The sequence below is a fragment of the Tachyglossus aculeatus genome, chromosome 5, assembly GCF_015852505.1.
Source record: "Tachyglossus aculeatus isolate mTacAcu1 chromosome 5, mTacAcu1.pri, whole genome shotgun sequence".
Lineage (NCBI taxonomy): Eukaryota > Metazoa > Chordata > Mammalia > Monotremata > Tachyglossidae > Tachyglossus > Tachyglossus aculeatus.
The window spans coordinates 13146052-13170845 of record NC_052070.1 but is presented as its reverse complement, the minus strand read 5'-3'; the positions used below and the strand labels follow the sequence as shown (position 1 = coordinate 13170845).

General features: G+C 44.7%; 1 protein-coding gene and 1 non-coding gene across 7 annotated transcripts in view; one reads left to right on the top strand and one right to left on the bottom strand.

Moving 5' to 3' along the window:
* The window catches only part of DLGAP1 (DLG associated protein 1), a 1082148-nt gene that overhangs the window by 996740 nt on the left and 60614 nt on the right, over positions 1–24794 (top strand). The window lies entirely within an intron of this gene.
* LOC119929144 lies at positions 384–490 on the bottom strand. Its single transcript, XR_005451283.1, has one exon. It is a non-coding gene; the product is annotated as a U6 spliceosomal RNA (small nuclear RNA).

Here is a 24794-nt window from a genome sequence, read left to right as displayed (position 1 = left end):
CTCCAGTATTCATTCATTCATTCAATCGTATTTATTGAGCGCTTACTGTGTGCAGAGCACTGTGCTAAGTGCTGGGAAGTACAAGTTGGCAACATATAGAGATGGTCCCTACCCAACAGTGGGCTCACAGTCTAGAAAGGGGAGACAGACAACAAAACAAAACATATTAACAAAATAAAATAAATAGAATAAATATGTACAAATAAAATAGAGTAATAAATATGTACAAACATATACATATATATAGGTGCTGTGGGGAGGGGAAGGAGGTGAGGCGGGGGGATGGGGAGGGGAAGGAGGGGGAGAGGAGGGGGGTGCTCAGTGTGGGAAGGCCTCCTGGAGGAGTTGAGCTCTCAGTAGGGCTTTGAAGGGAGGAAGTTTGGAAAAATATGGAATGCTTCACGAATTTGTGTGTCATCCTTGCGCAGGGGCCATGCTAATCTACTCTGTATCGTTCCGATTTTAGTATATGTGCTGCCGAAGTGAGCACAGGGCTTTGAAGGGAGGAAGAGAGCTAGCTTGACTAAGTCTCCACCCTCGACTCTCTCCCATGCCTCTGATCAATCAATCAATCAATCAGTCAATCGTATTTATTGAGCGCTTACCGTGTTCAGAGCACTGTACTAAGCACTTGGGAAGTACAAGTTGGCAACATATAGAGACAGTCCCTACCCAACAGTGGGCTCACAGTCTAGCAGTGTGCTGATGCCCAGCACAGGGAACTTTTGACTTGTACTACTACTACTACTAACAATAACAATAATAATAATAATAATAATAATAATCATATCCCAAATCTACAACTCTGTCTTTCCCTGAAATCTCTCATTCACTCCTGCCTTCAAGACTTCTCTACCTGGATGTCTTACCAACTCCTCAAATTAAACATGTCCAAGAGAAGCAGCATGGCATAGTGGACAGGGCATAGGATGGGAGTCATCATCATCATCAATCGTATTTATTGAGCGCTTACTATGTGCAGAGCACTGTACTAAGCGCTTGGGAAGTACAAATTGGCAACACATAGAGACAGTCCCTACCCAACAGTGGGCTCACAGTCTAAAAGGGGGAGACAGAGAACAAAACCAAACATACCAACAAAATAAAATAAATAGGATAGATATGTACAAGTAAAATAAATAAATAAATAAATAGAGAAGGTCATGGGTTCTGAATCCCGGTTCCTCCACTTGTCTGCTGTGTGGCCTTGGGCAAGTCACTTCACTTCTCCAAAACTTAGTTATCTCATCTGTAAAATGGGGATTGAGACTGCGAGCCCCACATGGGACAGGGACTGTGTCCAACCCAATTTGCTTGTGTCTACCCCAGTGCTTAGTACAGTGCCTGGCAACACAGTAAGTGCTTAACAAATACCATAATTATTATTATTATTCATTGTTTGGGGGAAGCTTTTTGAAATATCCTAATAATAATAATGGCATTTATTAAGCACTTACTATGTATAAGCACTGCAAGAAAGGACCCATGGAAGAACTCCTATTCCAGTTTATTTTGGTAAAGCAATCACATTTACAAATTGAAGACTGCAAGGCTACATAATCTGCAGACTCACCACTCAGAGTAAGTGTTGAGCACTTGCTGTGTGCAGAGCCTTTGGGAGAGAGCAGGGAATAACAATATAACAGACACATTCATTCATTCAATTGTATCCATTCTATCATTGAATCGTATTTCTTAAGTGCTTATTGGGTGCAGAGCTCTGTAATCCAGCAATAGAGTGACAACCCCAGCCCATTATGAGCTCACAGTCTTACGGGGGTGGAGACAAATAAACAGACATTAATTCCTTGCCCGCAAGAACCATGTGCTCATGATTTACTGACGTTGGCTTGCAAGATTTCCCAATCCAGCAATCATTTTTGACATTTATTAAGGACTTATTCTGTAGTGTGCCCTAGAGTAGCTACAGGCTATGAGATCAGACAGTCTCTGTCCCATTCAGGACCCAGAATCTACCTTAGCCCCATTTTGCAGCTGAGGAAACTAAGGCCTAGAAAGATTGTGACTCACCAAGGGCCACGTAGAAGGCCTGCGGCAGAGCTGAGACTCGAATCCAAATCTCCTGGCTGTTAATCCCGTGCTCTTTCCACGAGGCCAAGCAGAAATCCTATATTATTCATTCATTCAGTCGTATTTATTGAGCATTTACTGTGTGCAGAGCACTGTACTAAGCTCTTGGGAGAGTACGATACAACAATAAACACATTCCCTGGCCACAGTGAGCTTAGGGTCTAGAGGCAGGGGGTGGGAGGAGATAGATATTAATAGAAATAAATAAATTACAGATTTGTACTTAAGTGGTATGGGGTTGGGAGGATGGATGAGTAAGGAAGCAAGTCAGGGCGACAGAGATGGGAGTGGGAAAGAGGAAAGGGGCGGCTTAGTCAGGGAAGGCCTCTTGGAAGAGATGTGCCTTCCATAATGCTTTTGGCAGCGAGATAGATGAGATATTACATTGTATGTGCCATTTAAAGCCAATAAAAAATAGCTTCCAGTAAGCTGTTTTTGTTGCACTGGAAAGAGGTAAGGGGAACTTGGAAAAAAAATGTGAACTTTGTTGACCTGCTTATACTGTTGCTAAGTTCCTCATTAACTATTAATCCAACTCCCTTAAAAAGATCAGGGTGACAGGCTTTCCTATCAACTGCCCCCCCCCCCCCCCCCCCCATTTAGCCTGGGCAAACTAAATGGGAGCCTTTAAATTAGTGTTAATGATTGCCCCACTCCTCTCCAAAACAAAGGGAATGCCTTGTCAAAATAAGTTAGGCCCCTGATTACAAATTATTTTGCAGGCTGATTCGTTCAGCTTTATATTTTAGTGGAAGCCGAAAGTTCAGCGTAAAATTAGGAGGTAAGATTTTTCAGTTGTGTTGTACTCTCCCAAGTGCTTAGTACAGTGATCTGCACATAGTAAGCGCTCAATAAATGCCACTGATTTATTGATTAAGGAAAGGCCCGACGGAGTTAACTTCCCATTAATGACATCAGCTGTTTAGGGACACCAGGGTGATAAAATTGAGGTTTTTGTACAGAAGGCAAACAGCGATCTATCACTTACCTCCTCCCAAGTAAACTGACTGATAAAGGATCAGGAACTCAACAGCCACCAGCCCCCCAACCCCAAAAAAATATATGCATGTGCAAGAAACAAAAGAGTGGCTCATTATCACCGTTTGAATCTCTCCCCCAATTTGCTAACTAAAGCTCCCCCGGCAGAGCCTACTTAAAGCATTATCTGCTGAAGGAATAGACTTGTAAATAGAAGGCATTCTTCCTCACCCCAAACCAAACAGAGAGAAATGCACTGAGGCATTGAGAAAGGGCCAAACCCGTTTGGAAAGATAAGAGGCCCAGAAAACTGATAGGCTAAAAGAAAAAGGAGCAGCAGACAGTGGGTGCAAACTGATGGCCCTCCCAAATGTGCATTCTGCCTTGACCTCCCCCAGAGCACCAAGGGCAGAGATGTGAGAGGTTGGATTTCCATTCTCCTCTACTGAGGGGAGAAGGAGGTGGTGGTGAATGGAGGCCATTTGGGAGGCCAAAGCAGAAGTGGAGGAAATGCCTCCAAATTTTGGAGGCCAAATCTCCTCCAAGAGGCCTTCCCTGACTAAGCCCTCCTTTCCCCTCCTCCCGCTCCCTTCTGCATCCTCCTGTTCCCTGTTGTCATCCCCCGTCCCAGCCCCATCATCATCATCATCAATCGTATTTATTGAGCACTTACTGTGTGCAGAGCACTGTACTAAGCGCTTGGGAAGTACAGGTTGGCTACATCTAGAGACGGTCCCTACCCAACAGCGGGCTCACAGTCTAGAAGGGGGAGACAGAGAACAAAACAAAACATATTAACAAAATAAATAAATGATGGCATTTTGTTAAGCGCTTACTATGTGCAAAGCACTGTTCTAAGCGCTGGGGGGGATACAAGGTGATGAGGTTGTCCCACGTGGGGCTCACAGTCTTAATCCCCATTTTACAGATGAGGTAACTGAGACTCAGAGAAGTGAAGTGACCTGCCCAAGGTCACACAGCAGACAAGTGGCAGAGCTGGGATAAATTTAAATAGAATTAATATGCACAAGTAAAATAAATAGAGTAATAAATATGTACAAACATATATTATATATATATACAGGTGCTGTGGGGAGGTGAAGGAGGTAAGGGGAGGGAGAGGAAAGAGGGTCTATTTATAATAATAATAATAATAACGATGGCATTTATTAAGTGCTTACTATATGCAAAGCACCCTTTCTAAGCGCAGGGGAGGTTACAAGGTGATCAGGTTGTCCCTCGGGGGGCTCACAGTCTTCATCCCCATTTTACAGATGACGGAACTGAAGCCTAAAGAAGTTAAGTGACTTGCCCAAGGTCACACAGCTGACAATTGGTGGAGCTGGGATTTTATTTTGTTAGTATGTTTGGTTTTGTTCTCTGTCTCCCCCTTTTAGACTGTTGGGTAGGGACTGTCTCTATATGTTGCCAACTTGGACTTCCCAAGCTCTTAGTACAGTGCTCTGCACACAGTAAGTGCTCAATAAATACGATTGATTGATTGACTGATTCAGTCTGGGAAGGCCTCCTATAATATATATTTATATTAATGCCTATATTAATGCCTATCTCCCCCTTTAGACTATAACCTCGTTGTGGGCAGTTACTGTATCTGTTTATTATTATACTGTACTCTTCCAAGCGCTTAGTACAGTGCTCTGCACATAGTAAGTGTTCAGTAAATGCGACTGAATGAATGAATGAATGAATGAACGAATGAATGAATGAATGAATGAATGTAAAGCTCCTCTGAGCCACTAAGAAAACAAGCCCGGTTAAATGGCAATGATTGGTATTTATTTAGTGCTTACTGTGTGCTGAGCACTGTACTGGGCACTTGGGAGAAAACAATCTAGTATGGTTGGTAATAATAATAATAATAACAATGGCATTTATTAAGCGCTTACTATGTGCAAAGCACTGTTGTAAGCGCTGGGGAGGTTACAAGGTGATCAGGTTGTCCCACGGGGGGCTCATAGCCTTCATTCCCTTTTTATAGATGAGGGAACTGAGGCACAGAGAAGTTAAGTGACTTGACCAAAGTTACACAGCTGACAATTGGCGGAGCTGGGATTTGAACCCATGACCTCTGACTCCAAAGCCCGGGCTCTTTTCCACTGAGTCATGCTGCTCCTGCTTCTCTGGTAGACAGTCAGTCAGTCAATCGTATTTATTGAGCGCTTACTTTGTGCAGAGCACTGTACTAAGCACTTGGGAGAGTACAATACAATAAAAAACAGACAGGTTCCCTGCCCACAATGAGTTTCCAGTCTAGACAAATTCCTTGCCCACAAGGAGCTGATAATCTCATCATCAATGGTATTTCCTGACTGCTTAGTGTGTGCAGAGCACTGGACTAAGTGCTTGGCAGAGAACACCACTACAGAGTTAGTAGGCACATTGGTAGACACAATCAATCAATATTTATTGGGCACTTATGTGCAGAGCACTGCACTAAACACTTGGGAGAGTAAAAAACAGCAGAGCTGATAGACGTGTTTCCTGCCCAGAACAAGAAGAATAAGAAGACTAATGGTATTTGTTAAGCGCTTGCTATATGCAGAGCACTGTTCTAAGCGCTGGGACAGGGTTATCAGGTTGTCCCACGTGGGGCTCACTGTCTTAATCCCCATTTTACAGATGAGGGAATTGAGGCCCAGAAAAGTGAAGTGACTTACCCAAAGTCACACAGGGGCAAGTGGTGGAGCCAGGATTAGAACCCACGACCTCTGACTCCCAAGCCCGTGCTCTTTCCACTAAGCCACGCTGCTTCTCATATTCTCATATGCTCTAACTGTGGTATTTATTAAGCGCTTACTATCAATCATCATCATCATCATCATCAATCGTATTTATTGAGCGCTTACTATGTGCAGAGCACTGTAAGCACTGTAATCAATCAATTATATTTATTGAGCGCTAACTGTGTGCAGAGCACTGTACTAAGCGCTTGGGAAGTACAAGTTGGCAACATAACTATCCTCTAGACTGTGAGCTCGCTGTGGGCAGAGTTTTGTTTGATGTTGTATGTTGTATTGTACTCTCCCAAGTACTTAATACAGTGCTTTGCACACAGTAAGCCCTCAATAAGTATGATTAATAATAATGATAATAATAATAATAATAATAATAACGTGCCAGGCACTGTACTAAGACCTGGAGTAGATACAAGCTAATCAGGTTGCACACGGTCTGTGTCCCACGTGGGGCTCACCGTCTTAATCCCCATTTTACAGATGAAGTAACTGAGGCCCAGAGAAGTGAAGTGACTTGTCCAAGGTCACACAGCAGACAAGTGACGGAGCTGGGATTAGAACCCAGGTCCTTCAGGCTTCCAAGCCCAGGCTCTATCCACTAGGCCAAGCTGCTTCTCAGACATTAAAATAAAGTACTGATGGGTGAAGTATTTCTCAAACACCTACTGTGTGCTGAGCGTTATGCTAAGCACTTGGGCGAGAGTACAGTAGAGGTAGCACACCTGTCTTTAAGGAGTTTACAATCTAGAAAAGATAGGAGAACCAGCGTGGCTCAGTGGAAAGAACACGGGCTTTGGAGTCAGATGTCACGGGTTCAAAACACGGCCCTGCCAGCTGTGTGACTTTGGGCAAGTCATTTAACTTCTCTGTGCCTCAGTTATCTCATCTGTAAAATGGGGATTAAGACTGTGAGCCCCCCGAGGGACAACCTGATCACCTTGTAACCTCCCCAGCACTTAGAGCAGTGCTTTGCATATAGTAAGCACTTAACAAATGCCATCATTATAATATTATTATTATTATTATTATTATTAGGGAAGCAGCGTGGCTTAGTGGAAAGAGCCCGAGCTTGGGAGTCAGAGGACCTGGGTTCTAATCCCGGCTCCGCCACTTGTCTGCTGTGTGCCCTCAGGCAATTTAACTTCTCTGGGCCTCAGTTCCCCCATCTGGAAAATGGGAATTAAAAGTGTGAGCCCCGCGTGAGAAGACCTGATTACTCTGTACCCATCCCAGCACTTAGAACAGTGCTGGGCACATAGTAAGTGCTTAACAAATACCACTATTATTATTATTATTATTAGAGGGTGCAGACACAAAAAAAATTATAGTCTAGAGTCTTCAAGACTGTACTGGGAAGGAGGTCTTCCCAGACTGAGCCCCCTCCTTCCTCTCCCCCTCCTTCCCATCTCCACCCCCTCCCCCCCCCGCATTACCTCCTTCCCTTCCCCACAGCACCTGTATATATGTATATATGTTTGCACGTATTTATTACTCTTTATTTATTTTACTTGTACCTATCTATTCTATTTATTTTATTTTGTTAATATGTTTGGTTTTGTTCTCTGTCTTCCCCTTCTAGACCATGAGCCCACTGTTGGGTAGGGACTGTCTCTATATGTTGCCAACTTGTACTTCCCAAGCGCTTAGTACAATGCTCTGCACACAGTAAGCGCTCAATAAATACGATTGATTGATTGATTGATTGTGGGCAGGAAATGTGTCTGTTATATTGGTGTATTGTACTCTTCCAAGCACTTAGGACATTGCTGTGTACACAGTAAGCACTCAATAAATACGGCTGACTGACTAACTGACTAGAGATATGAGGCAGAAGGAAAAGCGGATATGTAGGTGAGTGAATGCCTAAGTATTTAGGTGTGTAAAATGTACACAAAAGTGCTATTCATCCAATCCTCCACTCAGTCGTATTTATTGAGCGCTTACTTTAGATGATTGGAAATAAACCGGAGCATGGATGACACAGAAGGTCTGATGTGATAATATTGGCTCTGGGGTTTGTCAGCCTCAAGACGCCGTTGCCCTGGAATTTCTCTGGGAAACTGCAGGATTTTTCAGAAGCAGCATGGCCTAGTGGTTAAGAGCACGGATTGGGAGGCAGAGGATGTGGGTTCTAATCCCGACTCTGCCAATTTGTCTGCTGGGTGATCTTGGGCAAGTCACATCCCTTCTTTGTGCCTCAGTTACTTCATCTGGAAAGTGGAGATGAAGACCGTGAGCCCCATGTGGGACAGGAATTGCGTCCAACCTGATTAGCTTATATCTACCCCACTGCTTAGAACAGTGCTTGGAACATAGTAAGCGCCGAACAATACCAAATACACTCAGCGTGGCTCAGTGGAAAGAGCCCAGGCTTTGGAGTCAGAGGTCATGGGTTCAAACCCCGGCTCTGCCAATTGTCAGCTGTGTGACTTTGGGCAAGTCACTAACTTTTCTGTGCCTCAGTTACCTCATCTGTAAAATAGGGATTAAGGCTGTGAGCCCCCCATTGGACAACCTGGTCACCTTGTAACCTCCCCAGTGCTTACAACAGTGCTTTGCACATAGTAAGCGCTTAATAAATGCCATTATTATTATTATTGTTATTATCGAGAGAGCTGGTGTCTGTGCCATAAGGCCTCTGGCCCTTTTCCTGGTCCTGTCTCTCGCCTCTCACCGAGTTCTCGTTTACAAGAATCAGTCACTCAGCACAGGACAGTCGATCTCAGGCAGGGTGGCCTAGTGGAAAGAGCACAGGCCTGGGAAGTCAGAGGACCTGAGTTCTAATCCCGGCCCCACCACTTGCTTTCTTTGTGATTTCTCCCCCTTATAGACTGTGAGCCCACTGTTGGGTAGGGACTGTCTCTATATGTTGCCAACTTGTACTTCCCAAGTGCTTAGTACAGTGCTCTGCACACAGTAAGCGCTCAATAAATATGATTGATTGATTGATTGATCGATTTGGGGCAAATCACTTCACTTTTCTGTGCCTTAGTTCCCTCATCTGCAAAATAGGGAGTCAGTCCCCGTTCTCCCTCCTACTTAGACTGTGAGCCTCATGTGGGACAGGGACTGATTATCTTGCTTCTACCTCAGTGCTCAGTATAGTGTTTGGCACATAATGAACACTTTTAAAATCATAGTACAATATAATTATAATAATTAGGAGAAACAGGGTGGCCTAGTGGATAGAGCCCGGGCCTGGGAATCGGAAGGACCATGGTTCTAATCCCAGCTCCGCCAATTGTCTGCTGTGTGACCTGGGGCAAGTTACTTTACTTCTCTGGGCCTCAGTTACCTCATCTGTTAAATGGGGATTAAGATTGTGAACCTTATGTGGGACAAGGACTGTGTCCAACCTGATTAGCTTGTATCCACCCAAGCGCTTAGTACGTAGGGACCGTCTCTATATGTTGCCAACTTGTACTTCCCAAGCGCTTAGTACAGTGCTCTGCACACAGTAAGTGCTCAATAAATACGATTGATTGATTGATTGATATGGTAAGCGCTTAACAAATACCATTTTAAATTATTAATATTATTAATGTTATTAGTATCATTATTGCCTCTGGGCCCTAGCCCCACACCAGGCTGAGGACCTATTTGGGGATAAAAGCAGAGAACAGATCTCCCTTGAACTCCCAGCCTCCTGCTTCCTGTCCCTCTCTTCAGTAATACTACCAAGAATTGTGATATCATCATCATCATCATCAATCGTATTTATTGAGTGCTTACTGTGTGCAGAGCACTGTACTAAGTGCTTGGGAAGTACAAATTGGCAAAATATGGAGACAGTCCCTACCCAAAAGTGGGCTCACAGTCTAAAAGGGGGAGACAGAGAACATTTGTTAAGCCCTTTTTAATGTCAGTTAATTGTATTTATTGAGCACTTACTGTATGCAGAGCACTGTACTAAGCACTTGAGAGAGTACAATAGAACAATAAGTAATAATAACGATGGTATTTGTTAAGCGCTTACTATGTGCAAAGCACTGTTCTAAGCGCTGAGAGATTTCAATGCATTGGCAACAATTCTAGAGCTTACTCTTTGCCAGGCAGAGTGATCGATGACATCCAATCAGATTCATTCATTCATTCAGTCGTATTTATTGAGCGCTTACTATGTGCAGAGTGCTGTATTAAGCGCTTGGGAAGTACAAGTTGGCAACGTACAGAGACGGTCCTACCCAACGGTGGGCTCACAGTCTAGAAGGGGGAGACAGAGAACAAAACAAAACATATTAACAAAATAAAATAGAATAAACATGTACAAATAAAATAAATAGAGTAATAAATACATACAAACATATGAACATATATACAGGTGCTGTGGGGAGGGAAAGGAGGTAAGGCGGGGAAGGAGGGGGAGAGCAAGGAGGGGGCTCAGTCTGGGAAGGCCTCAGACACAGCCCCTGTCACTCGTGAAGCTCCTATTCTAACAGGGAAAGGTCTTTAGTCCTCATTTTACAGATGAGGAAACTGAGGCACAGAGAAGTTAAGTGACTTGTCCAAGGTCACCCACCAGATAATAATAATAATAATAATGGCAGTTGTTAAGCGCTTACTATGTGTAAATCACCGTTCTAAGCACTGAGGGGGGCGTTACAAGGTGATCAGTCTATCTCCCCCTTCTAGACTGTGAGCCTGTTGTTGGGTAGGGACCGACTCTATATGTTGTCAACTTGTACTTCCCAAGCTCTTAGTACAGTGCTCTGCACACAGTAAGTGCTCAATAAATACGATTGAATGAATGAATGAAAGGTTGTCCCACATGGGGCTCCCAGTCTTAATCCCCATTTTACAGATGAGGGAACTGAGGCTCAGAGAAGTTAAGTGACTTGCCCAAGGTCGCATAGCAGACACGTGGCAGAGCTGGGATTAGAACCCATGACCTCTGACTCCCAAGCCTGGGCTCTTTCCACTGAGCCAAGCTTCTTCTCTAATGATAATGATGGTATTTGTTAAGTGCTTATTATGTGCCAAGTACTGTTCTAAGTGCTGAGCTGGAACTAGAGCCCAGGCTTACTAGTAAAAATGAAATTTGTTAAGTGCTCCGGGATGGGCAGGGATTGCGTCTGTCGATTGTCTTGTTGTCAATCAATCAATCAATCAGTTGTATTTATTGAGCGCTTACTGTGTGCAGAGCACTGTACTTACGCGCTTGGAAAGTACAAGTCGGCAACACATAGAGACAGTCCCTACCCAACAGTGGGCTCACAGTCTAGAAGGGGGAAGGAAGAGGACAAGGAAGCTTGTCCTCTCCCAAGCTCTCAGTACAGTGCTCTGCACACAGTAAGCGCTCAATAAATACCATTGACCGGCTTTGCCGAGAGCTTTGATGGTCACAGGATAATTAGATTGAACCCAGTCCCTGTCCCACTTGGAACTCCCACGCTAAGGAGGAGGAAGAATGGGGATTAAATTCCCATTTTACAGATGAGGAATTGGAAGCAAAGAGCTGTTAGTGATTTGCCCAACATCACACAACAGATAAGCGAAGCAGTGTGGCTCAGTGGAAAAAGCCCGGGCTTTGGAGTCAGAGGTCGTGGGTTCGAATCCCGGCTCCACAACAAGTCTGCTGTGTGACCTTGGGCAAGTCACTTGACTTCTCTGAGCCTCAGTTACCCCATCTGTAAAAATGGGGATTTAGACTGTGGGCCCTCCGTGGACAACTTGATCACATTGTATCCCCCCCAGCGCTTTGCACGTAGTAAACGCTTAACAAATGCCATTATTATTATTATTATAAGTTGCAAAACTGGAATTAAGCGCCCTGATCCCATGACTCTTGCCATTTCTCTTTCTTCTAACCCAGGGGCTATACAAATGTTTTGGAAGGTTCATAAACATGGGCCATTTTCAAACTTTTCAGTCACCTCACAACATCATCATCATCATCACCATCAATCGTATTTATTGAGCGCTTACTGTGTGCAGAGCACTGTACTAAGCACTTGGGAAGTACAAGTTGGCAACATATAGAGATAGTCCCTACCCAGCAGTGGGCTCACAGTCTAAAAGGGGGAGACAGAGAACAAAACCAAACATACTAACAAAATAAAATAAATAGAGTAGATATGTACAAGTAAAATAAATAGAGTAATAAATATGTACAAACATATATACACATATATACAGGTGCTGTGGGAAAGGGAAGGAGGTAAGATGAGGGGGATGGAGAGGGGACGAGGGGGAGAGGAAGGAAGGGGCTCAGTCTGGGAAGGCCTCCTGGAGGAGGGGAGCTCTCAGTAGGGCCTTGAAGGGAGGAAGAGAGCTAGCTGGGCATATGGGCAGAGGGAGGGCATTCCAGGCCCGGGGGATGGCGTGGGCCGGGGGTCGATGGCGGGACAGGTGAGAACGAGGGATGGTGAGGAGATTAGCGGCAGAGGAGCGGAGGGTGTGGGCTGGGCTGGAGAAGGAGAGAAGGGAGGTGAGGTAGGAGGGGGCCAGGGGATGGACAGCCTTGAAGCCCAGGGTGAGGAGTTTCTGCCTGATGCGCAGATTGATTGGTAGCCACTGGAGAGTTTTGAGGAGGGGAGTAACATGCCCAGAGCCCGGGCAGCAGCATGAAGTACGGATTGAAGTGGGGAGAGACACGAGGATGGGAGATCAGAGAGAAGGCTGATGCAGTAGTACAGACGGGATAGGATGAGAGCTTGAATGAGCAGGGTAGCGGTATGGATGGAGAGGAAAGGGTGGATCTTGGCAATGTTGCGGAGCTGAGACAGGCAGGTTTTGGTGACAGCTTGGATGTGAGGGGTGAATGAGAGAGTGGCGTCGAGGATGACACCAAGGTTGCGGGCTTGTGAGACGGGAAGGATGGTAGTGCCGTCAACAGAGATGGGAAAGTCAGGGAGAGGGCAGGGTTTGGGAGGGAAGACAAGGAGTTCAGTCTTGGACATGTTGAGTTTGAGGTGGTGGGCAGACATCCAGATGGAGATGTCCTGGAGGCAGGAGGAGATGCGAGCCTGGAGAGAGGGGGAGAGAGCAGGGGCAGAGATGTAGATCTGAGTGTCATCAGTGTAGAGATGATAGTTGAAGCCGTGGGAGCGAATGAGGTCACCAAGGGAGTGCGTGTAGATCGAGAACAGAAGGGGACCAAGTACTGAACCTTGGGGAACCCCCACAGTGAGAGAATGGGAGGGGGAGGAGGAGCCTGCAAAAGAGACCGAGAATGAACGACCGGAGAGGTAAGAGGAGAACCAGGAGAGGACGGAGTCTGTGAAGCCAAGGTCGGATAGCATGTTGAGGAGAAGGGGGTGGGCCACAGTGTCGAAGGCAGCTGAGAGGTCGAGGAGGATTAGGACAGAATATGAGCCGTTGGATTTGGCAAGCAGGAGGTCATTGGTGACCTTGGAGAGGGCAGTTTCCATGGAATGTAGGGGACGGAAGCCAGACTGGAGGGGGTCGAGGAGAGAGTTGTTGTTGAGGAATTCTAGGCAGCGCGTATAGACAACTCGTTCAAGGAGTTTGGAAAGGAATGGTAGGAAGGATCCTGACTCTGCTGCTTGTCTGCTGTGTGACCTTGGGCAAACCACTTAACTTCTCTGTGCCTCAGTTACCCCATCTGTCAAATGGGGATTAAAACTGGGAGCCCCCCATGGGACAACCTGATCACCATGTAACCTCCTCAGCGCTTAGAACAGTGCTTTGCACATAGTAAGCGCTTAACAAATACCGTCATTATTATTATTATACAGGCCCTCTCCTTCATAGGGCTCACAGTCTTAACCCCCATTTTACAGATGAAGTAACTGAGGCCCAGAGAAGTGAAGTGACTTGCCCAAGGGCACATAGCAGACAAGTGGAAGAGCCGGGATTAGAACCCACAACCTTCGGACTCCCAAGCTCTTGTTCTCTCCACTATGCCATGATGCTTCAATAAGGACTGGAATCTCTTTGTGGGAAGCAAAGATATCTACTAACTCTATTGTATTTACTCTCCCAAGCGCTTAGAACAGTGCTGTGCACACAGTTAGTGTTCAGTAAATCAATCAATCAATCGTATTTATTGAGTGCTTACTGTGTGCAGAGCACTGTACTAAGCGCTTGGGAAGTACAAGCTGGCAACATATAGAGACAGTCCCTGCCCATCAGTGGGCTCACAGTCTAGAAGGGGGAGACAGAGAACAAAACCAAACATATTAACAAAATAAAATAAATAGAATAGATATGTACAAGTAAAATAAATAAATAGAGTAATAAATATGTACAAACACATATACATATTAACCGATCCCTAAGCACAGTAGTAGTAATCAATCAATCAATCAATCAATCGTATTTATTGAGCGCTTACTGTGTGCAGAGCACTATACTAAGCGCTTGAGTAATGACATTTAAGCTCTGAAGAACCCCCGGGAAAAAGCGCTAAGTAATGACATTTAAGCTCTAAAGAACCCCCCGGGAAAAAATCCACAATGAGAATATTATACGGCCTCTGCCCTCAAATCCAAGATAACATCATTTCTAATTGTTTTCTTTTATCCACTGACAAGATTGTAGAAAATAACGAAAACACTTACAACATGCCCTATATTCTGCTGAAACAGGATTAGAACCCAGGCCCTCTGCCTCCCATTAGACCATGCCGCTTCACAGCTAGGAATCCGGGGTTTGATTCCTATTCTCCTGAACCAATTTCTGAGCTGGAGAGTCATCAAAGGGAAGGGAGATTGTTTCGAGGAAGACCTGTCCCCATTGCAGTCCCTACCCAACGTCATTTGATCCTTCCAGGTAATCCCTCTTTAGTTTCCAAAGCTGGATCACCTGGGCACACCGGGAATGAGCCAAGGCGCAACTTCCCTGCTATTGAAAGTGATGAAGAGTGAATTCAAGGTGCATTGTTTAATCAGCCGCCCACAATGAACGCGGCGTGCCAACTGGGAGGCAGACTGTTTTTTTCCGGCTTAATACAACTGACCCAAGTAATCTATCATGTGATAGAGAGCGGCACTGGGGCAGAAGAGGAGATTTTTTTTTACTCTATTTATTTATTTATTTATTTTATTTGTACATATCTATTCAATTTATTTTATTTTGTTAGTACGTTTGGTTTTGTTCTCTGTCTCCCCCTTTTAGACTGTGAACCCGCTGTTGGGTAGGGACTGTCTCTATATGTTGCCAATTTGTACTTCCCAAGCGCTTAGTACAGTGCTCTGCACATAGTAAGCGCTCAATAAATACGATTGATGATGATGATGATGATGATGATGATTTTGGCCCTGTCTGCTGGGAAGAGGAGGCCAGAGAAAGCAGCATGGGGAGAGGAAGAGGGCGGGCAACCTAGTAAAAATTAGGGCAGCCCATGGTGGGTCCTTTCACCTGGCTCAGTGGCTAGAGCCCGGGACTGGGAGCCCCAAGGATCTGGATTCTAATTCCGGTTCTGTCGCATGTCTTCTGAGTGACCTTGGGCAAGTCAGTGCTCAGCGCTTAGAACAGTGACTAGACTGAGACTAGTCACCCAGACTGAGCCCCTTCCTTCCTCTCCCCCTCTTCCCCCTCTCCATGCCCCCCATCTTACCTCCTTCCTTCCCCACAGCACCTGTATATATGTATATATGTTTGTACATATTTATTACTCTATTTATTTATTTATTTATTTTACTTGCACATATCTATTCTATTTATTTTATTTTGTTAGTATGTTTGGTTTTGTTCTCTGTCTCCCCCTTTTAGACTGTGAGCCCACTGTTGGGTAGGGACTGTCTCTATATGTTGCCAATTTGTACTTCCCAAGCGCTTAGTACAGTGCTCTGCACATAGTAAGCGCTCAATAAATACGATTGATGATGATAACAGTGCTCAGTGCTTAGAACAGTGCTTTGCACATAGTAAGCGCTCAATAAATGCCATTATTATTATTATTATTATTAAGTCACTTCACTTCTCTGGGCCTCAGATCCCTCATCTGGAAAATGGGGATTAAGAGTCTGAGCCCCCTGTGGACAGGGACTGTGTCCAACCTGATAGATTTGTATCTATCCCAATGCTTAGAACAGTACTTGACACATAGGAAGTGCTTAACAAGTATAATAATAATAATAATGATTAAATCGGTTCCCCCCTAGCTCTGGAGAGCGCAGAGGAGGGGCACTGGGGAGGGGAGACAAGATGGCCTCCCAGCTGCACAGCACTTACGTCCATATAATAATAATAATGATGGCATTTATTAAGCGCTTACTATGTGCACAGCACTGTTCTAAGCGCTGGGGAGGTTACAAGGTGATCGGGTTGTCCCACGGGGGGCTCACAGTCTTAATCCCCATTTTACAGATGAGGGAACTGAGGCCCAGAGAAGTGAAGTGACTTGCCCAAAGTCACACAGCTGACAACTGGCAGAGCTGGGATTTGAACCCATGACCTCTGACTCCAAAGTTCGGGCTCTTTGCACTGAGCCACGCTGCTTGCCCATATCTTGTCCATATCTGTAATTTATTTATTTACATTAATGTCTGTCTCCCCCTCTAGCCGGTAAGCTCATTGTGGGCCTGGAATGTGTCTGTTTATTGTTTATTGTACTCTCTCAAGTGCTTAATACAGTGCTCAGCACACAGTAAGCACTCAGTGAATACACATGAATGAATGAATGACTGCCTGGAAACTCCTAGCCTCTCTCTTCTGGGAAGCAAGATGAATCAGGAAGCAGTGTGATTTAGTGGAAAGATCCCGGGCCTGGGACTTAGAAGACCTGTGTATATGTATATATGTTCGTATGTATTTATTACTCTATTTATTAATTTTATTTGTACCTATTCTATTTATTTATTTTATTTTGTTAATATGTTTTGTTTTGTTCTCTGTCTCCCCCTTCTAGACTGTGAGCCCACTGTTGGGTAGGGACCGTCTCTATATGTTGCCAACTTTTACTTCCCAAGTGCTTAGTCCAGTGCTCTGCACACAGTAAACGCTCAATAAATATGATTGAATGAATGAATGAATGACCTGGGTTCTAATCTTGGCTCCACCACGTATCTGCTGAATGACCTTGGTCGAGTCATTTAACTTCTCCCTGCCTCAGTTTCCTCACCTGTAAAATGGGAGTTCAGTCACTGTCATCCCATCCTACTTAGAGTGTAAGCCCCATGTGGGGACAGGGACTGTCTGACCTGATTAGCTTGTATCTTCCTGAGTATTTAGAGCAGTGCTTAACACATAGTAAGCATGGTCTAGTGGCTAGAGCCCGGGCCTGGGAGTTTGAAGGACCCGGGTTCTAATCCCTGCTCTGCTACTTGTCTGCTGGGTGAATCTGGGCAAGTCATTTCCCTTCTCTGCACCTCAGTTACCTCATCTGTAAAATAGGGATTATTGTTAACAATAATAATAATAATAATAATAATGATGGTATTTGTTAAGCACTTACTATGTGCCAAACACTGTTCTAAGGACTGGGGTAGATAAAAGCTAGTCAGGCTGGACACAGTCCCTGTCCCACAAAAGGCTCACAGTCTTCACCCCCATTTTACAGATGAGGGAACTGAGGTCCAGAGAAGTGAAGTGACTAGCCCAAGAGCACAGGGCAGACATGTGACCTTGGGCAAGTCACTTCACTTCTCTGTGCCTCAGTTCCCTCATCTGTAAAATGGGGATTAAGACTGTGAGCCCCACATGGGACAACCTCATCTCCTTGTGTTCCCCCCAGCGCTTAGAACAGTGCTTTGCACATAGTAAGCGCTTAACAAATACCAACATTATTACTGTTATTATGTGGCGGAGCCAAGATTAGAACCCAGGTCCTTCTAACACCCAGGCTCTAGCCACTAAGCCACACGAGCCCCCTGTGGGTCAGCACTATGTCCAAACTGATTAGCTGGTCTCTACCCCAGTGCTTAGCATAATGCCTGGCACATAGTAAGTGCTTAATAAGTACCACAATTATTATTATTACCACCAAGAGCGTATTGGGAACTCAGGGGTTTTTTTTTCCATTAAACACTGGGTAGACATCTTCGAAAATACTCATAGAACCTACCCCCTTTGAGGGTTGCTATTTCTTTGCTGCTCAGTAACCCTGAATTTGACTTCACATCTTCCCGGTTGATAGATGCGAGAAGCAGCGTGGCATAGTGGAGAGAGCACAGGCCTGGGAATCCTAAAATCATGGGTTCTAATCCTGTCTCCACACCTTGTCAGCTGTGTGACCTTGGGCTAGTCACTTCACTTCTCTGGGCCGCATCTCCAACATGATGCTTGAGGCTGTAAGGCCCTCATGGGACAGGGACTGTGTCCAACCCTATTTGCTCATATCCACCCCAGTGCTTAGCATAATGCCTGGCACATAGTAAGTGCTTAATAAGTACCACAATTATTATTTTTACCACCAAGAGTGTATTGGGAACTCAGGGTTTTTTTTTCCATTAAACACTGGGTAGACATCTTCGAAAATACTCACAGAACCTACCCCCTTTGAGGGTTGCTATTTCTTTGCTGCTCGGTAACCCTGAATTTGCCTTCACATCTTCCCGGTTGATAGATGTGAGAAGCAGCGTGGCATAGTGGAGAGAGCACAGGCCTGGGAATCCTAAAATCCTGGGTTCTAATCCTGTCTCCACACCTTGTCAGCTGTGTGACCTTGGGCTAGTCACTTCACTTCTCTGGGCCGCATCTCCAACATGATGCTTGAGACTGTAAGGCCCTCGTGGGACAGGGACTGTGTCCAACCCTATTTGCTCATATCCACCCCAGTGCTTAGCATAATGCCTGGCACATAGTAAGTGCTTAATAAGTACCACAATTATTATTATTACCACCAAGAGCGTATTGGGAACTCAGGGTTTTTTTTTTCCATTAAACACTGGGTAGACATCTTCGAAAATACTCACAGAACCTACCCCCTTTGAGGGTTGCTATTTCTTTGCTGCTCGGTAACCCTGAATTTGCCTTCACATCTTCCCGGTTGATAGATGTGAGAAGCAGCGTGGCATAGTGGAGAGAGCACAGGCCTGGGAATCCTAAAATCCTGGGTTCTAATCCTGTCTCCACACCTTGTCAGCTGTGTGACCTTGGGCTAGTCACTTCACTTCTCTGGGCCGCATCTCCAACATGATGCTTGAGACTGTAAGGCCCTCGTGGGACAGGGACTGTGTCCAACCCTATTTGCTCATATCCACCCCAGTGCTTAGCATAATGCCTGGCACATAGTAAGTGCTTAATAAGTACCACAATTATTATTATTACCACCAAGAGCGTATTGGGAACTCAGGGTTTTTTTTTTCCATTAAACACTGGGTAGACATCTTCGAAAATACTCACAGAACCTACCCCCTTTGAGGGTTGCTATTTCTTTGCTGCTCGGTAACCCTGAATTTGCCTTCACATCTTCCCGGTTGATAGATGCGAGAAGCAGCGTGGCATAGTGGAGAGAGCACAGGCCTGGGAATCCTAAAATCATGGGTTCTAATCCTGTCTCCACACCTTGTCAGCTGTGTGACCTTGGGCTAGTCACTTCACTTCTCTGGGCCGCATCTCCAACATGAGGATTGAGACTGTAAGGCCCTCGTGGGACAGGGACTGTGTCCAACCCTATTTGCTCATATCCACCCCAGTGCTTAGCATAATGCCTGGCACATAGTAAGTGCTTAATAAGTACCACAATTATTATTATTACCACCAAGCGTGTATTGGGAACTCAGGGCTTTTTTTTTCCATTAAACACTGGGTAGACATCTTCGAAAATACTCATAGAACCTGCCCCCTTTGAAGGTTGCTATTTCTTTGCTGCTCGGTAACCCTGAATTTGCCTTCACATCTTCCCGGTTGCTAGATGCGAGAAGCAGCATGGCATAGTGGAACAGGCCTGGGAATCCTAAAATCATGGGTTCTAATCCTGTCTCCACACCTTGTCAGCTGTGTGACCTTGGGCTAGTCACTTCACTTCTCTGGGCCGCATCTCCAACATGATGATTGAGACTGTAAGGCCCTCATGGGACAGGAACTGTGTCCAACCCGATTTGCTCATATCCACCCCAGTGCTTAGCATAATGCCTGGCAATTATGCTGTGTGACCTTGGGCTAGTCACTTCACTTCTCTAGGCCTCATCTCCAACATAATGCTTGAGGCTGTAAGGCCCTCATGGGACAGGGACTGTGTCCAACCCTATTTGTTCATATCCACCCCAGCACTTAGCACAGTGCCGGGCACATAGTAAGCACTTAACAAATACCATTATTGTTATTGTTATTAGACATCCACACGTTCCCTAGCCCTCACTTTCCACGCTGCATTTGGCAAAAGCTCCGCTTCTCTGACAATCCTGACAATAGCCTGGCCTTGAAAATATTTCCTTACGGAACACACTAGCTTTCAGGGTGTGGCACTCATCTGTTTCATATTGCACAAGCCTGAAACTTGGCTTACTATTTCATATCCGAAATGCATACTTCGCTTTCCTTTTTTTTTTTTCCCCCTTACATATTTTTAAAGTACATTTGATTTGTGTGGGGAGAAGAACATGCCAGCCTGATCTGCAGGCCTGGAAACCAACAACCTCCGTGTATTCACAAACAAGGTCCAATAATAATAATAATGGCATTTATTAAGCGCTTACTATGTGCAGAGCACTGTTCTAAGCGCCGAAGATCGTCAGAATCAGGGTGAGAAGCAGGGTGGCCTTATAGAAAGGGCACGGACCTGGAAGTGAAAGGACCTGAGCTCTAATCCTGCTTCTGCCACTTCTTTGCTGTGTGATCTTGGGCACGTCACTTCGCTTCTCTGTGCCTCAGTTACCTCATCTGTAAAATTCATTCAACCGTATTTATTGAGCACTTACTGTGCGCAGAGCACTGTACTAAGCGCTTGGGAAGTACAAGTTGGCAACATATAGAGACGGTTCCCTACCCAACAGCGGGCTCACAGTCTAGAAGTAAAATGAGGATTAAAACCTGAATCCCATGAGGGACATGGATTGTGACCAACCTGATTATCTTGTATATACCCCAGTGCTTAGTATAATGTCTGGAACATACTTGGCACTAAATAAATACCTTTAAAAACAGAAATCACACCAGACCTCACAAAAGTGAACAAGGTTGGTCATGAACGAACGTACTACTACTACTAATAATAATGGCATTTATTGAGCGCTTACTATGTGCAAAGCACTGTTCCAAGCGCTGAGGAGGTTACAAGGTGATGAGGTTGTCCCACAGGGGGCTCACAGTCTTAATCCCCATTTTACAGATGAGGTAACTGAGACACAGAGAAGTTAAGTGACTTGCCCGAAGTCACACAGCTGACAATTGGCAGAGCTGGGATTTGAACCCATGACCTCTGACTCCAAAGCCCGTGCTCTTTTCATTGAGCAACACTGCTTCTCTAGCCAATGTACTAGCCAGTGTACTATCAACCACTCAAAAGCCTATTAGTTTCCAAGGTTTTCCTTCTCCTGCTAATTGAATAATAATTATTATGGCATTTGTTAAGCGCTTACTATGTGCCAGGCACTGTACTAAGTGCCAGGATGGGTACCAGCAAATCGGGTTGGATACAGCCCCTGTCCCACATGGGGCTCTTGGTCTCAGTCCCCATTTTCTAGATGAGGTAACTGAGGCCCAGGGAAGTAAAGCAACTTGCCCAAGGACACACAGCAGACAATCGGGGGAGCAGGATTAGAACCCCGACCTTCTGACTCCAAGGTCTGCGTTCTATCCGCTACACCTGCTGCTTCTGTTCTACACTGTACTGCGGTACTGAAGAAGGCTGCAACTAATTGATGGTATTTCAATCAGTCAATCAATCAATCAATCGTATTTATTGAGTGCTTACTGTGTGCAGAGCACTGTACTAAACGCTTGGGAAGTGCTTACTGTGCTTTCAAGTGCTTACTGTGCACAGAATGATGTACTAAGTGCTTGGGAGGGTATAATATAGTTAAGAATAATAATAATAATAATAATAATAATAATAATGGCATTTATTAAGCACTTACTATGTGCAAAGTTGCCCTCGAGGAGCTTATTGTGTGCAAAGCACAGTGCTAAGCGCTTGGAATCACACAATAGAATAGGTAATAATTATAATAATAATAATGATAGCATTTATTAAGCGCTTACTATGTGCAAAGCACTGTTCTAAGCGCTAGGGAGGTTACAAGGTGATCAGGTTGTCCCACAGGCTCACAGTCTTCATCCCCATTTTACAGATGAGGTAACTGAGGTCAGAGAATTGAAGTGACTTGCCCAAAGTCACACAGCTGACAAGTGGTGGAACCGGAATTTGAACCCAAGACCTCCGACTCCAAAGCCCGGGCTCTATCCACTGAGCCACGCTGCTTCTCCATCAGGTAGACATGATGCCTCAAGTTGCTTTAGAATCTAGCTATATTTGGAAATGGATTCTGGCCTCCTCTGGAAAACAGAGTCCCTGGATAATGAAAAATACTTAGGATAATTTAATTTGAATCCAAGTATTATCTTGGACAAGTTTAAAAAACAGAAAAAAAGAAAAATGCCCATCCTACAGTTTTGGGGATTGAAAACTAGAGTAGAGAAGAGGCATGACCTAGTAGAAAGAGCACGAGCCTGAAAGTCAGAGGACCTGGATTCTAATTCTGGATCTGCCAATTGTTTGCTGTGTGACCTTGGACAAGTCGTTTTGCTTCTGTGTGCCTCAGTTACTTCATCTGTATAATGGAAATTAAGTCCTCCTCCCTCCAATTTAGACAGTGAGCCCCACGTGGAACAGGGGTTGTAGCCAACCTCATAAACTTGTATCTGCCCTAGCGCTTAGAACAGAGCTTGATAAATCCTATGCACTTAACAAATACCATTTTTTTTAAAAGTACCTTTAAATGGCTACGATACTGATATGATTTTCATATCAGTTTCATATCACTTTAACTTTCTTGAATGAGCATTTTATCTGGGTTACCATCAGGGCAACTCCATTTGGAAAGTAAGAAATGAAGGTAGTAATTTTCTTCCAGGGAGTAGTCTGTCAACCAATCAAACAGTCAGTCAGTCAATCCTATTTATTGAGCACTTGCTGTGTGAAGAGCACTCTACTGAGCACTTGGAAGAATAAAATATAACAACATAACAGACACATTCCCTACCCATAGTGAGCTTACAGCCTAGAGAGGGAGACAAACATAAATATAAAGAATGAATAATGAATAATCAAGCAATCAATCCATGATATGGAGTGCAGAGCACCGTACTAAGGGCTTGGGACAGTGCAGGGTAAATGAGTAGGGAAAAACAAACCCTTATCTCAAGGATTACAATCTAGTGGGACATACAGACAGTAAAATAAATTACAGACAGGGGAAACAGCAGAGAATAGCGATATGGATGTAAGAGCTATGGGGTTAGAGGTGAATAGCTCAGTGTATAAGAGGTACAGGCTCAAATGCTTTAGCAAATGGATTGGGAGAATGAGAGGTTTGTCTGGGAACTTTGAGGAGGTATGATTTTAGTAGGGCTTTGAAAATGGGGACCATGGCTTAATGGATAAGCCAGGGAGTCATAAGGTCCTGGGTTCTAATTCCAGTTCCAACCACTAATCTGCCATGTGATCTCGGACAAATCCCTTCACTTCTCTGTGCCTCAGTTACCTCATCTGTAAAATGGGGATTGAGACTGTGAGCCCCATGTGGGACAACAGACCGTGTCCAACCCGATTTGTTTATATCCACCCCAGCACTTAGTACAGTGCCTGGCACATAATAAGCGCTTTACAAATACCAGAATTATTATTAATCTAGGAATTTTTCTTCCAGTGAATATTCTGTCTTGTAGTCTGACATAAATGCAGGTGTGTATGTGTGTGCACATGTATGTGGGTGTAAAAAAGAAAGAGAGAGAGAGAGTTAGTTTATGTTTTTGCATTAGGTATGCCCCAGAGCACTATACTTCAGGCAATTTAAAGAACGGTGTTTTCAGTATCCTCTAATGTGAAAGGGCTCCAAGAGAAAAATAACAAATAGCTCTGGCTGACCAATCCCTTGTTGTTGTTTTTTTTAATTTAATGGTATTTATTAAGTGCTTACTATGTGCCAAGCGCTCTACTGGGGTAGAACCAAGTTAATCAGGTTGGGCACAATCCCTGTCCCACATGGGGCTCACAGTCTTACGCCCCATTTTCCAGATGAGGTAAAGTCGCTGGGACAATTTATAATAATAATCGCGAGTGTATTGCGTTATCTATCACCTCTGTTGCTTTCGGCAGGCACTGAGCTTGTCTGCCAAGGTTCAAGTGCTGCTAGCCAAAGAAACCAATTTGTGGACAAAGCCAGGGTATTTGAAAGCGGGCCTCGTACCTTTGAGGTACTGGGCCAGATGAGGCCCAGAGAAATGAAATGACTTGGCCAAGGTCACATGGCAGAAAAGTAGCAGAGATGGGATTAGAACCCAGGTCTTTCTAACTCCCAGGCCCGGGCTCTATCCATTAGGCCACACTGCTTATTTTGAAAGGGGAATTAAGGCAGAAAAGCAGCAATTCTCAAGACGATCATCCTGAAGGCAAGAGGTCATAATCCAGTAACGGGTTTGGGCGATTACAGGTTTATGACGTGAAATTTGGAGATCTACAGCCCAGTACCTCACAGGTATGAGGCCCGCAGGTCGGTGCTTTCGAATACCCTGGCTTTGTCCACAAATTGGTTTCTTTGGCTAGCAGCACTTTAACCTTGGCAGACAAGCTCAGTGCCCGCCGAAAGCAACAGAGGTGATAGATAACGCAGTAGACTCGCGATTATTATTATAAATTGCCCTGGCAACTTACCATCTGGTATATTGTTTTGGAACCTGCTCTACGAAGAAAGAAAAAGTCATCCTCGAATTAGAAATGCAAAGTGGTTTCGTCAGAGAAACACAGAGAAGCGGCGGGGTGAATACTAAGAGGTCACCCTTCCTATCGCTATTTAGAACAGACATTGTATTGTGTTCCATACTGGTTTATCCTGTCCGTGGCTTCATGGTTTTCTGCACCTTAGGCCAGAGATCTGCCAGAAGTCTACAGAAGTTGTAATTATT